The 13,127-nt window shown below is 45.1% G+C and overlaps 1 non-coding gene across 1 annotated transcript; it reads left to right on the plus strand.

Moving 5' to 3' along the window:
• Positions 1 to 450: 450 nt before the first annotated feature.
• trnam-cau (transfer RNA methionine (anticodon CAU)) lies at positions 451 to 524 on the plus strand. Its single transcript has one exon. It is a non-coding gene; the product is annotated as a tRNA-Met (tRNA).
• Positions 525 to 13,127: the final 12,603 nt, after the last annotated feature.

A 13,127-nucleotide genomic window follows, 5' to 3' on the forward strand; every position in this document is an offset into this window, starting at 1 on the left:
AGTTAACACTCCTCCCAAGGCATATGCCTGTAAGTGCAATACTCCCACTGTTTAGTGCAATATCCCACAACTCAGGTGATACTTATATGTAGATTTATTTATTTATAATATTCAAAACACTGTAAAGAGGTTCATAATCTGTAAATCTGAAAATGTCTATTCTGACTAAACCCAACTGTGATAGTTTTATTCTCATATATTTATATTTTTATTTTTTATTCTTATAATTTGTAGTATTATGGTTCATGTTGTATTTGTATATGTCCACTGGAAGCCTCAGTACCAAAACAAATTCCTTGTGTGTGCAAGCACACTTGGCAATAAAGCTCTTTCTGATTCTGATTCTGATTCTGACATGACAGCCAGTGGTGAGCAGCATTTTTGCACCTACACAGAATGGCAGATGATCTAGAATCTAGGGCTTCACCCCTCACCTGTGTCACAGCACATGCCTCGTTGGCGCAGTTAGGCAGCGCGTCAGTCTCATAATCTGAAGGTCGTGAGTTCGAGCCTCACATGGGGCAGAATGGTGCTTTTTGATACACGGGACCGTGTAAATAAATGAGCTGCTTTCTGTATTCCCTTTTATGCCTTTGTCCATTTCTTCATATGCACTGTAATTGAAATCCAGTGTTTTTTTAAGACTAATGTTGAACAAATGCAGTAATTGTATTACTCTCATATTCATGTCATATGTGTTGGTGTTGTTACAATGTTTTGTTAAGGCTGATATCATTCTTTCATTCTAATGGCATGTCTTGTTAATGCTAATGTAATGTTTTACATGACTTTCCTTGAATCTTGTGTCATGACACTCCACCCCATGCCCCCAAACCCATGACATTTCATTCCAAGAAATTTCCAAGAATCCTTGCCATGAAATTCTACTGCATCTTCTTCCGGTAAACATCACAACATGTTATTTCGTGAAATTCAGTTGAATCCGATTCAATCAACATGTCCATTTTTTCTGAAATGTCATGACTTGAAATTCCAAGTGCCATAGAATCCCATACATTGCACTAAAGTGTTACTATAAAGGGCCTGTACTGCAGGTCAGTGTTACTTTAATGTTTGGTTAATTCTAGCATGAACTGAATTGCAGTGCTTTGTCAAAATTACTGCATTTCTGGATAAACTTGCCAGAGGGTTAAAGACTCTAGCTTGAGCCCGCAGCCAAAGGTTAGGTTTGTCAGAAGTGGGATTCGAACCAACGCCTCCAGGGGAGACTGCGACCTGAACGCCAGCTGCCGAAGGATAGTCCGTCAAAATGGGGATAATGTTGAACAATGTTGAACGCCACAGCCAATCACGTTGACGCGCTATAACATTTGCAGCCAATTAGAGAGCGCCATTCTCGACATTATAACATCTGCAGCCAATCAGAGAGCGCCATTCTTGACTTTTTCCTTATCATTTTCGACATTTGACCAATCAGAGTACAAGGAAATGTCAATGGCACGTTTACGCTTAGCACCGCTAGGAGGAGGAGTCAGGAAGCTAGCCAATTGTCAATCAAGTTGCCGAACTGAGCCGAAGGTGTACGAAGTAATGACATATCCTGAGGGGCGTGTCAGAGGTCAAAAAGTTCAGACGTCGAGCATCACTGTCACGGAGGTCAGGCAGCATCATTTTAACGGAGGACTGCGAAACTTATTTTTCGGTAACTTTAACTGTATTTTTGGACAATGTAATTTTATATTTGTATATAATTGTATACTATATTATAATTGTAAATATCGTGTGTGCTTTTTTTAAAGAAATAATTTGTATTATAGTAGTTTTGTTCAAAACGATATAACCTAACCGTTAGCCCCCCAACAAAAAAATGTCTGGCAAAAAATCCCATAAAGCCATGTCAGATACTGACTGGATTGCAAGGCTAAAAAAGTTTGCAAGCACAGGAGTTTGGCCATCAAATGAGGGTAACAGGCCAGCTCCTCGACAGAAAAAGTGGCATGACGTGTACCAAAGGGTGAGTGTGCTTTTGTCACCTTTGCATGATGTAATAATTGTAATCCTAATCATTTAATTCTATGTCATCATTATTTATAGATATGTATGTAGATAATGTTGCAGGTATTTGAGATTTATGTTTATTTATGTAAAAAAAAAAACTTTTTTTTGCACTGGGAGATTCAGAGATTTGAGGCAGTGGGGGTGGGGATGTTGAGTGAATGGATGTTTTTTTGAAGGTGTGAAATGTTCCTCTCTTGTTCTTTTAAAGGAGGATACAAACTTTACTCACTCTTTATCTCTAATTTTACAGTTTGTATCTCCTCTTCAAAGAACATGAATAAAAATAAATGACACACTACAATAAATTAATGTGGCATTCATACTGATAAGTTAGAAATGCATGTATTCTATATTATATGTGTGATAATGTTTACAGATTGAAAGATGTCCGATGCAGTCTCGCGGCCAGACAACCTTGCTCGGAGCGGTCCCAAAGTGCATATGTGGTTTTCACACTCAAAAGGTAACAATGTAAAGATGTAACTTGTATTTTTTTTTATATATATATAATTTACTGAACAAATTCTTCTCGTTCAACAATTATTGTAGCCTATGTATTTTTGTGGTTGTCTTAAGCAGGCCACAGCCTCTATTGGACAAGCACCAAGGGTTGTTGAACAACAGTCTGCCGCTACTGGACCAGCACAGGAGGTCATGGCGCAGAGTCAGCGTCAGCTCCCACCCCAGCCTACTTCTAAAATTATACCAAGTTTGTCAAAGGTAATAACATTTTTTTTATATAATTGCAGTTTTAATATACGTTTAGTATAAAGGTTTAAGTTCAGTGGAAATGGCTGGTATGTTTTTACACCTACCTGCCAGCTGTCACACCTTGTACAGGGGCGGCTGTAGTCTGCTTATTGGTCAGTTTCACTGTCTCAGGTTGGTTTAGATCAAGTAAAATGGTGAAAGAACAATGTAACCTATGTGATCTCTCTTTCTTCTCTGGGCTCTGCTCTTGCATTCTCCTCTTCCTCTCTAATTGGGCTTTGCCATTATGGGTTAAAGGACACTCACGTCCTTCATGGCATCTCTCTTGATTTTTCCAACTGGCTACTGAAGCTACGTCTTTCATTCTGTATTTCTCAGGTAACATTCCACTTATGCACAATTAATTATACACGTATTATTAATTAAGTCATCATGAATCTGCTTTGTTGCCATTTCAAGTGTAACCTTCATTACTGTTAATAAACGCTTTCTCTTACAAACTATGTGCAAACTATTTTTGATTTTAAGTCATTTTTAAAAGGTACTTGTTAAATTACTATATACTCACATTCTAGCAATACCTTCCCAAACATTTTTCTATTCTAACTGTGCTTATTTCAATCTGTATAAGTAGTAGAGTGTGGTAATACACAGACAAAAAATAAGTTAAAGAAAGAAAGGAGGTCCTTTAGTTATATAATGAATGATAGGATCAATAGATATTTTCTCATTTTACATTTTATTATATTTTTGGCCAATGTGCTGTTACAATTCAATTTGTCTTTTCATTGAAATTGTTTTGCCCTTTTTTAGTTTACCAAGCCAAGATTTGGTGGGTCCCACATTGCTGCTGCAAAGCCAAATCTGAGTGTGGCTAGGAGACCATCTCAGGCTGTTGACCAACCCAGCGCAGCAGTGTCCAGTGCCCCTACACCAAGCACCACTGTCTCTGTAAGTACTGGCATAATCCACATTGCATTCTAAGACAAATTCCACATCTGTGCACTTTTTAGAAACTTTCATTCTAAGACACATTCCACATCTGTGCACTTTTTAGAAATATATTTTGTATGCAGGAAATCTTATCATAATGAATTAAGAGCAATACTATACAGTTTTCACACAATATGCAGTCAGTGAACACATTTCCACAATGCTTACATCTTCGTAACAGACAAGCTATACCTCCCAACAAAATTATGGATTGTTTTTGTAGTATTTACAAATGTTAACACACACCACCCCACAATAGCAAAAACAATATTCCAAACCTTAGATACAGTATAAAAACCTCGGCTTCTTCAATGATATCAGTTCAAAAACAATATATCTCAGCTGATAATAAACAAACAATTGAATAATTGACACACACCTGATTTATGTTGTGTAAATTGGGCCAACCATAGCTGATTCCAGTCTGGCTTAGACTCAGTGGCAGGGGTTATTTTTTTCTGTTACATTGACACTTATACAGTAAAAGGAGGACTTTGAGGAGTGATGTTTTTGGAAACAGAAAAAGACAAACACTGTAATGTCTGGACGAGGAAGAGTAAGAGCAAGGGGCCCAGGGAGAAGAGCAGGCCCAGTGAGAGATGCAGTGAGAGATGCAGTGAGAGGTGCAGTGAGAGGTGCAGTGAGAGGTGCAGTGAGATGTGCAGTGAGATGTGCAGTGAGATGTGCAGTGAGATGTGCAGTGAGAGGTGCAGTGAGATGTGCAGTGAGAGGTGCAGTGAGAGGTGCAGTGAGAGGTGCAGTGAGAGGTGCAGTGAGATGTGCATAGACAGATGCAGTGAGAGGTGCAGTGAGAGATGCAGTGAGAGATGCAGTGAGAGGTGCAGTGAGAGGTGCAGTGAGAGGTGCAGTGAGAGGTGCAGTGAGAGGTGCAGTGAGAGATGCAGTGAGATGTGCAGTGAGAGGTGCAGTCAGAGATGCAGTGAGATGTGCAGTGAGATGTGCAGTGAGAGGAGCAGGGCCAGGGAGAAGAGCAGGCCTAAGGAGAGGGCAAGGTAGAGGTGTAAGAATGTGTGGTGGTGGCATTCCAAGGGCTGCAAGAACAGTAGTCAGTGATGAAATTCGTGCCACTATCATTGACCATGTAATCAACCACGGTCTTTCACTAAGAGAGGCTGGTAAACAGTAAAGGGAAAAAAAACTGATTTGCTTTTTACTGGAATACTGTACATGTGGACATACAGTTCCCAAACAATAAATTTAGTGTAAAAATGGTGGATTGCATGTTTTGTATGCAAATACCTGTAAAACTGAAACACAAAAGTCTATGAAGTTTTTGTAATACAATAGCCAGTATTTTGAAACCTGTTGTACTTTGATTGACTGCATGTACCTTGTGAAGTGAAAACAAGTGTTATTCTTTGGTTGGGAGTTCCACGCTGCCTCAGCAGAGTGGGACTTTATAGTAAAGGAGTATTGCAGCTGCCAGTCTCTGCTTTAACCGAGGAGTTTAAGTGTGCCAAGCTCAGACTGGAAATGACTTTAGCAGAGTCACGTGACAAATGCGTAAGGGAGACTGCCCCAAGGGTAAAAACTGGTAGAAAGTGGTCAGCAAAGAAATCTGTTGTAGAGGCAAAGGCTGACCTTCAAATTGGGGATATCGTGGGACAGGTACAGCATGGAAGAGGGGGTTTTGGGCTCAGTTTAGTTCCTCCTAAATGGCACAAGGCAGGCCCAGCCCAAAGGAGGAAGCTGGTAGTCAACGAGGTGCGAAAGCAGGAGGAGAGGATGAGATGTATAAAGGCCATTTCCCAGGCCAAGCAGGGAGAGTGGATGAGATGGGAGAGTGTGGAACAACGCAAAATGGGCTGGCAAGACTTTTGGTCAATGGAAGAGAGTAGGATCAGTTTCCTTATTAGGTCAACATATGATGTTCTCCCATCACCGCAGAACCTAAACCTCTGGGTAGGAGAGGATCCATCTTGTCCTTTGTGTTCATCACCTGCCACATTAAGGCACATTTTGATAGGATGTAAGGTGGCTCTTAGCCAGGGTCGGTTTACTTGGCGCCATGACCAAGTATTGCGATGTTTGGCTTTAGCATTGGAAGGCAAGCGTAGTATGACCAATAAATTGCCGCCTGTTCTAGCAAAACATTACACGCAGAAGACAATATTCCTCCGCCCAGGCGAGCAACCACCAAGAAAAGGTGCTAACACCAATTCTCGCCCAGGACAACTGGAAGCTGCTAGGGATTGGAAGATGCTGGTTGATCTTGATCAACGGCTTATTTTTCCACCTGAGATTGCCACCACTAACCTACGGCCAGATATTGTTTTGTGGTCTGGATCAGCACGCATTGTTCAACTGATAGAGTTAACAGTGCCATGGGAGGATGCGGTAGATGAGGCATATGAGAGGAAGAAACTGCGGTATGCTCATATGGCCACTGAAGCAGAACAGCGAGGATGGAGAGTCCAGGTTTATCCAGTGGAAGTGGGTTGTCGTGGTTTTGTGGCACACTCTACAACCCGGTTCCTCAGAGACGTCGGATTCAGTGGCCAAGAGTTGCGTCGTACAGTAAAGAACTTATCTGAAGCAGCAGAAAGGAGCAGCAACTGGCTGTGGTTGAGACGGAAAGATTCTAGCTGGCTGTGTACAGGCCGCCATGCTACGGTTTCGTAGAATTCTTGAAAACTTGAAAGGTCTGTTGGTTTATTTGTATAGGTTGTATAGTATTTACAGTCATTACGTTCCTGTGTATATTGCGTGAATGACGGGTGGTTGGGCAGATATTGTGTTTTGCGGTAGGTGGTATGCCATACGGAACCGTTGCCACTGAAACTGCATATTAACGCACCAGTGGGGCTCGACAGCCTTAGTCAAACGGGTTGGCGCGTATGGTTGGGTTGCGGAGAGATTGTGAGATTGTGGTTAGGTCTCAGCAGCAACTGTTGGTTTATTTGTATAGGTTGTATAGTATTTACAGTCATTACGTTCCTGTATATATTGCGTGAATGACGGGTGGTTGGGCAGATATTGTGTTTTGTGGTAGGTGGTATGCCATACGGAACCGTTGCCACTGAAACTGCATATTAACGCACCAGTGGGGCTCGACAGCCTTAGTCAAACGGGTTGGCGCGTATGGTTGGGTTGCGGTGAGATTGTGGTTAGGTCTCAGCAGCAACTGTTGGTTTATTTGTATAGGTTGTATAGTATTTACAGTCATTACGTTCCTGTGTATATTGCGTGAATGACGGGTGGTTGGGCAGATATTGTGTTTTGTGGTAGGTGGTATGCCATACGGAACCGTTGCCACTGAAACTGCATATTAACGCACCAGTGGGGCTCGACAGCCTTAGTCAAACGGGTTGGCGCGTATGGTTGGGTTGCGGAGAGATTGTGAGATTGTGGTTAGGTCTCAGCAGCAAGAGGGAAGTAGAGGTCAGTAAGCTGGGCTGAGTTGAGTGGGGGACGGAGGGGGGTGACTCTGGGATGCCAGAGTCACTGTCGAGCCCTCTTGAGGTGTCGTGGGCTAGTTGACGAAACACTGAGGATGGAAGGTGCCCACTTGAAGACCCTAGAGATGTTCCCTACTCCGCTCAATCCAGAGGGTTGTTATGGGGGACCGCACTGTGGTTGCAGCCGTTGTGTGTGCTGACGCGCAATACACTGTATTAACACCAGACAGAAGATTCACGTCACTAGATGGAAAGAAGCGTAAATGGATGGAGAAGCATAGGTTACTGTAAAGCTACGTCTTAGTTGGTGATTATCTTGGCGAAAGCCGAGTACAAATCAGCATGAAGTTTTAACATCTACTCTCGTGTAACGGAAATCATGAAGATCTGGATACGTCCAGTGACTGCGGTGAATAGTGCTGCTGGCAACAAGGGAAAGACCTTGTGACAGCCTGGAGAGACAGCTGACAGGAGGAAAGAGACCCCAATGGGGCTGGTAAGGGTTAGCTACCCTTGTCGGCAGTATCCAGCTCTGTGTTTACAGGATGCTGGAGACACCCGCCCAAGGCTTCTGAAAAATTAAAGAGGAAAATACCCCTAGAGTCTGCGAGAGCAGGGGCGGAAGATGACTCAATGGTGGACAACATGGTTAACGACTTTGGAATGGAAACGGATATGAGTATAGAGAGTACTTCACAAAAGACTAGTTCAGGTTCTGCAGTTAGCAAAGCCATTGAACTCCAAGCTTGTGTCTGTGGCTGGAGCAAGGCGACAACGGTCAGGGGTTTGAAGATTCATCAAGGGAAAATGAAATGCTTGAGGGAGGAGGGACAAGGGCCTCGCATTGATCAGTACTTCTTACGAAGTCAGTCAAGTCAGTCGAATGAAATCCAGCGACAGGAAGCAAACCACAGTTCGCAGGATATCAGCACCCCTGTCATAGAGGAGAGGAGGGTTTGCACAGTTAGTGATGAACACATTGATTCTTGTGAACCCGGTCAGACTAACCAGCATAAGAGAGAAAAGAACCTCAACGGGCATAGGCCTGGAGTTAGATGGCCAAGAGCTTGTGAGAAAACTGCATGGGACACGGTAAACACAGATCTATGCTTTGCATTAGAAAGATTAACTGGTACAGTTGAAAAGAAGCTGGATAAATTTGGGGACATCATTTACGCATATGGAAGTGAGAGGTTTGGTGTGGAAAAAAGGAAGGAAAAAGTACAAACTACTCCTGGATTGTCTAGACGGCAGCAGAAAATTGAAGGGTTAGTTAGAGAAAGGAGACAGCTGAGGAAGCAATGGAAAAGAGCGGAACAAAGTCAGAAGGAGGGACTCAATCTCTTACAAAGGGCCATAAAAGATAAGCTTGCAACATTACGCAGAGCTGAGCGCCTACGGAAACGCTACAAAAAGAAGGAGCGTGCGAGGGCTAATTTCTATAAAGATCCATTCAAATTCGCAAAGAAGTTATTCACCAGTGAGAAGAATGGCACTTTAAAAGCATCTAGGGTTGAGCTAGAGAGATATTTGGAGGAAACACATACAGATGCAAAAAGGCATAAGCCTATGTCTATTCCGTCAGACATCCCACCTGTCAATCCACCAGAATACCAAATGGAGGTCTGTGCACCTAAGTGGAAAGAGATAGAGCAGGTTGTGAGAAAGGCAAGGGCTTCATCATCTCCAGGGCCTAATGGAGTTCCGTACAGAGTGTACAAGAGTGCTTCAGGAGTTCTACGAATTCTGTGGAAATTGATAAAAGTGGCTTGGGAAAAGCAGGTTGTACCTAGAGCATGGCGCAGAGCAGGGGGAGTCTTTATACCCAAAGAAAAAGATGCTACAAGCATCAGTCAGTTTCGCCCTATTTCACTATTAAACGTCGAAGGAAAGATTTTCTTCAGCATTATTGCTCAGAGATTGTCAACCTACCTATTAAAGAATGGCTTCATTGACACTTCAGTTCAAAAAGCGGGCATTCCAGGATTCTCAGGATGCTTAGAACACATCAGTGTTATCTGGCAACGAATTCAATCAGCTAAAAAGGAGAGGAAGGAGCTCCACGTGACATTCCTGGATTTGGCTAATGCATATGGTTCAGTGCCACATGAGCTTCTTTGGGCATCATTTGATTTTTTCAGGGTACCGATGTCGATAACAAATTTAGTGAAAGCCTATTTTGGAGATTTGCAATTTAGTTTCTCAACTCCAGAATTCAGCACTACATGGCAATGCTTAGAGGTTGGAATAATGGCAGGATGCACCATTTCTCCACTGGCTTTTACCATGGCAATGGAAGTAATCATTAGGGCATCAAAATGGGTAGTAGGAGGAGAGCGCTTGGCTTCTGGGATGCGACTACCACCAATCAGAGCATACATGGATGACATGACAACCATGACTACAACGGTAGCCTGCACTAATCGGTTATTGGGGAAGTTAACAGATAATATTGAATGGGCACGAATGCAATTTAAGCCCTCTAAATCAAGGAGCATCTCCATAATTAAAGGCAAGGTAGTAGATAAAACATTCTTCATTAATGGTGAGGCAATACCAACAGTTTCTCAGAAGCCAGTGAAGAGTCTAGGGAGATGGTACGATGGGGATCTAAAGGACACAGTTCGAGTGGGAGAAGTTAGACGACAAGCAGTGGAAGGGTTGAAGAGCATAAACAGCTGTGCTCTACCAGGCAAACTGAAACTCTGGTGCTTTCAGTTTGGTCTACTGCCAAGGTTGCTGTGGCCACTGACTGTGTATGAGGTTTCTTTGACAACAGTGGATAAGCTGGAAGCGTTAATAAGTTCATACATCAGGAAATGGTTGGGAGTTCCACGCTGCCTCAGCAGAGTGGGACTTTATAGTAAAGGAGTATTGCAGCTGCCAGTCTCTGCTTTAACCGAGGAGTTTAAGTGTGCCAAGGTCAGACTGGAAATGACTTTAGCAGAGTCACGTCACAAATGCGTAAGGGAGACAGCCCCTGTGGTAAAAACTGGTAGAAAGTGGTCAGCAAAGAAATCTGTGGTAGAGGCAAAGGCTGACATTCAAATTGGGGATATCGTGGGACAGGTACAGCATGGAAGAGGGGGTTTTGGGCTCAGTTTAGTTCCTCCTAAATGGCACAAGGCAGGCCCAGCCCAAAGGAGGAAGCTGGTAGTCAACGAGGTGCGAAAGCAGGAGGAGAGGATGAGATGTATAAAGGCCATTTCCCAGGCCAAGCAGGGAGAGTGGATGAGATGGGAGAGTGTGGAACAACGCAAAATGGGCTGGCAAGACTTTTGGTCAATGGAAGAGAGTAGGATCAGTTTCCTTATTAGGTCAACATATGATGTTCTCCCATCACCGCAGAACCTAAACCTCTGGGTAGGAGAGGATCCATCTTGTCCTTTGTGTTCATCACCTGCCACATTAAGGCACATTTTGACAGGATGTAAGGTGGCTCTTAGCCAGGGTCGGTTTACTTGGCGCCATGACCAAGTATTGCGATGTTTGGCTTTAGCATTGGAAGGCAAGCGTAGTATGACCAATAAATTGCCGCCTGTTCTAGCAAAACATTACACGCAGAAGACAATATTCCTCCGCCCAGGCGAGCAACCACCAAGAAAAGGTGCTAACACCAATTCTCGCCCAGGACAACTGGAAGCTGCTAGGGACTGGAAGATGCTGGTTGATCTTGATCAACGGCTTATTTTTCCACCTGAGATTGCCACCACTAACCTACGGCCAGATATTGTTTTGTGGTCTGGATCAGCACGCATTGTTCAACTGATAGAGTTAACAGTGCCATGGGAGGATGCGGTAGATGAGGCATATGAGAGGAAGAAACTGCGGTATGCTCATCTGGCCACTGAAGCAGAACAGCGAGGATGGAGAGTCCAGGTTTATCCAGTGGAAGTGGGTTGTCGTGGTTTTGTGGCACACTCTACAACCCGGTTCCTCAGAGACGTCAGATTCAGTGGCCAAGAGTTGCGTCGTACAGTAAAGAACTTATCTGAAGCAGCAGAAAGGAGCAGCAACTGGCTGTGGTTGAGACGGAAAGATTCTAGCTGGCTGTGTACAGGCCGCCATGCTACGGTTTCGTAGAATTCTTGAAAACTTGAAAGGTCTGTTGGTTTATTTGTATAGGTTGTATAGTATTTACAGTCATTACGTTCCTGTGTATATTGCGTGAATGACGGGTGGTTGGGCAGATATTGTGTTTTGCGGTAGGTGGTATGCCATACGGAACCGTTGCCACTGAAACTGCATATTAACGCACCAGTGGGGCTCGACAGCCTTAGTCAAACGGGTTGGCGCGTATGGTTGGGTTGCGGAGAGATTGTGAGATTGTGGTTAGGTCTCAGCAGCAACTGTTGGTTTATTTGTATAGGTTGTATAGTATTTATAGCCATTACGTTCCTGTATATATTGCGTGAATGACGGGTGGTTGGGCAGATATTGTGTTTTGTGGTAGGTGGTATGCCATACGCAACCGTTGCCACTGAAACTGCATATTAACGCACCAGTGGGGCTCGACAGCCTTAGTCAAACGGGTTGGCGCGTATGGTTGGGTTGCGGTGAGATTGTGGTTAGGTCTCAGCAGCAACTGTTGGTTTATTTGTATAGGTTGTATAGTATTTACAGTCATTACGTTCCTGTGTATATTGCGTGAATGACGGGTGGTTGGGCAGATATTGTGTTTTGTGGTAGGTGGTATGCCATACGGAACCGTTGCCACTGAAACTGCATATTAACGCACCAGTGGGGCTCGACAGCCTTAGTCAAACGGGTTGGCGCGTATGGTTGGGTTGCGGAGAGATTGTGAGATTGTGGTTAGGTCTCAGCAGCAAGAGGGAAGTAGAGGTCAGTAAGCTGGGCTGAGTTGAGTGGGGGACGGAGGGGGGTGACTCTGGGACGCCAGAGTCACTGTCGAGCCCTCATGAGGTGTCGTGGGCTAGTCGACGAAACACTGAGGACGGAAGGTGCCCACTTGAAGACCCTAGAGATGTTCCCTACTCCGCTCAATCCAGAGGGTTGTTATGGGGGACCGCACTGTGGTTGCAGCCGTTGTGTGTGCTGACGCGCAATACACTGTATTAACACTGTATTTTAATTATGGGGGCAAAACATGAAATGAAATGTCTCAGCATACGACGCACTGTCCACTCTGGTTATCCCTCACTCAACCAGTCCCCTCGGGGCTGGATGCTATGGTGCAGACGTGGCCGAGGCTACGTCTGTACGCATTTCCCTCCGTTGCTCTGCTCCCAGGAGCAGCTGGCCTTCTCTACAGATGCAGCTATCACGTCGTCATTAACGGCGGAAGCGGCGGCGCGCGACGGCCGTTGTCCGTCAGCGAGCGACTCGAGTGAAGCTGGTGTGAAAGCTTTCTTGTAACGTAAAGAGAGCTAGCCGCGCAGCGGTTTTGATAGTGGCCCATTTCCCTGACGACTAGCGGGCAGAGGGGGGAGGTCCACAGAGCTCGCCCAGTCCTCACTGTCCGACGCCAGGATAGAGCAGCTGGCCTGCTAAAGAGTGAAGCTGGTGAAGCTGACGGGCGAACCGGCGAGCTATCACGGGCTGGAGAAGGCTCGGGGCTGTTTCGTCGACCTCAATGGCGGAAACGGCGGCAAAAAACCGGAGGCGTCGCGTTGGCCCCCTTGCCCGCAACCCGGGCCTCGGCCACAGGGGGGCTCACCGACCGCCCGCAGTCGATTCGACGCGCACCGAACAGGTCGCAGGCGGGCGTCCACGGAGCGCACGCGTGTCCCCCTGACCGCCTTTTCGCAAAATTCCCTGACCACACCCACCGACCACCAAGCGCCCGTTCGTCCCACCTGTGACCTGTGAGCAGCCCGTGACCGCCCCCTGACCACGCCCACTGACACGAACAGCCTATTCGTCCCCCTGACCGCCTGTGTGACCACGAACGGCCTGTTCGTCCACGGCCAATCTAAGTGACAGCCCGTGGCCCTGCCCACTGACCACGAACAGCCTATTCATCCC

Source organism: Siphateles boraxobius, unplaced genomic scaffold (genome assembly GCF_051911475.1).
Source record: "Siphateles boraxobius isolate OS27281-9 unplaced genomic scaffold, OSU_SipBor_1 39, whole genome shotgun sequence".
Taxonomy (NCBI): Eukaryota; Metazoa; Chordata; class Actinopteri; order Cypriniformes; family Leuciscidae; genus Siphateles; species Siphateles boraxobius.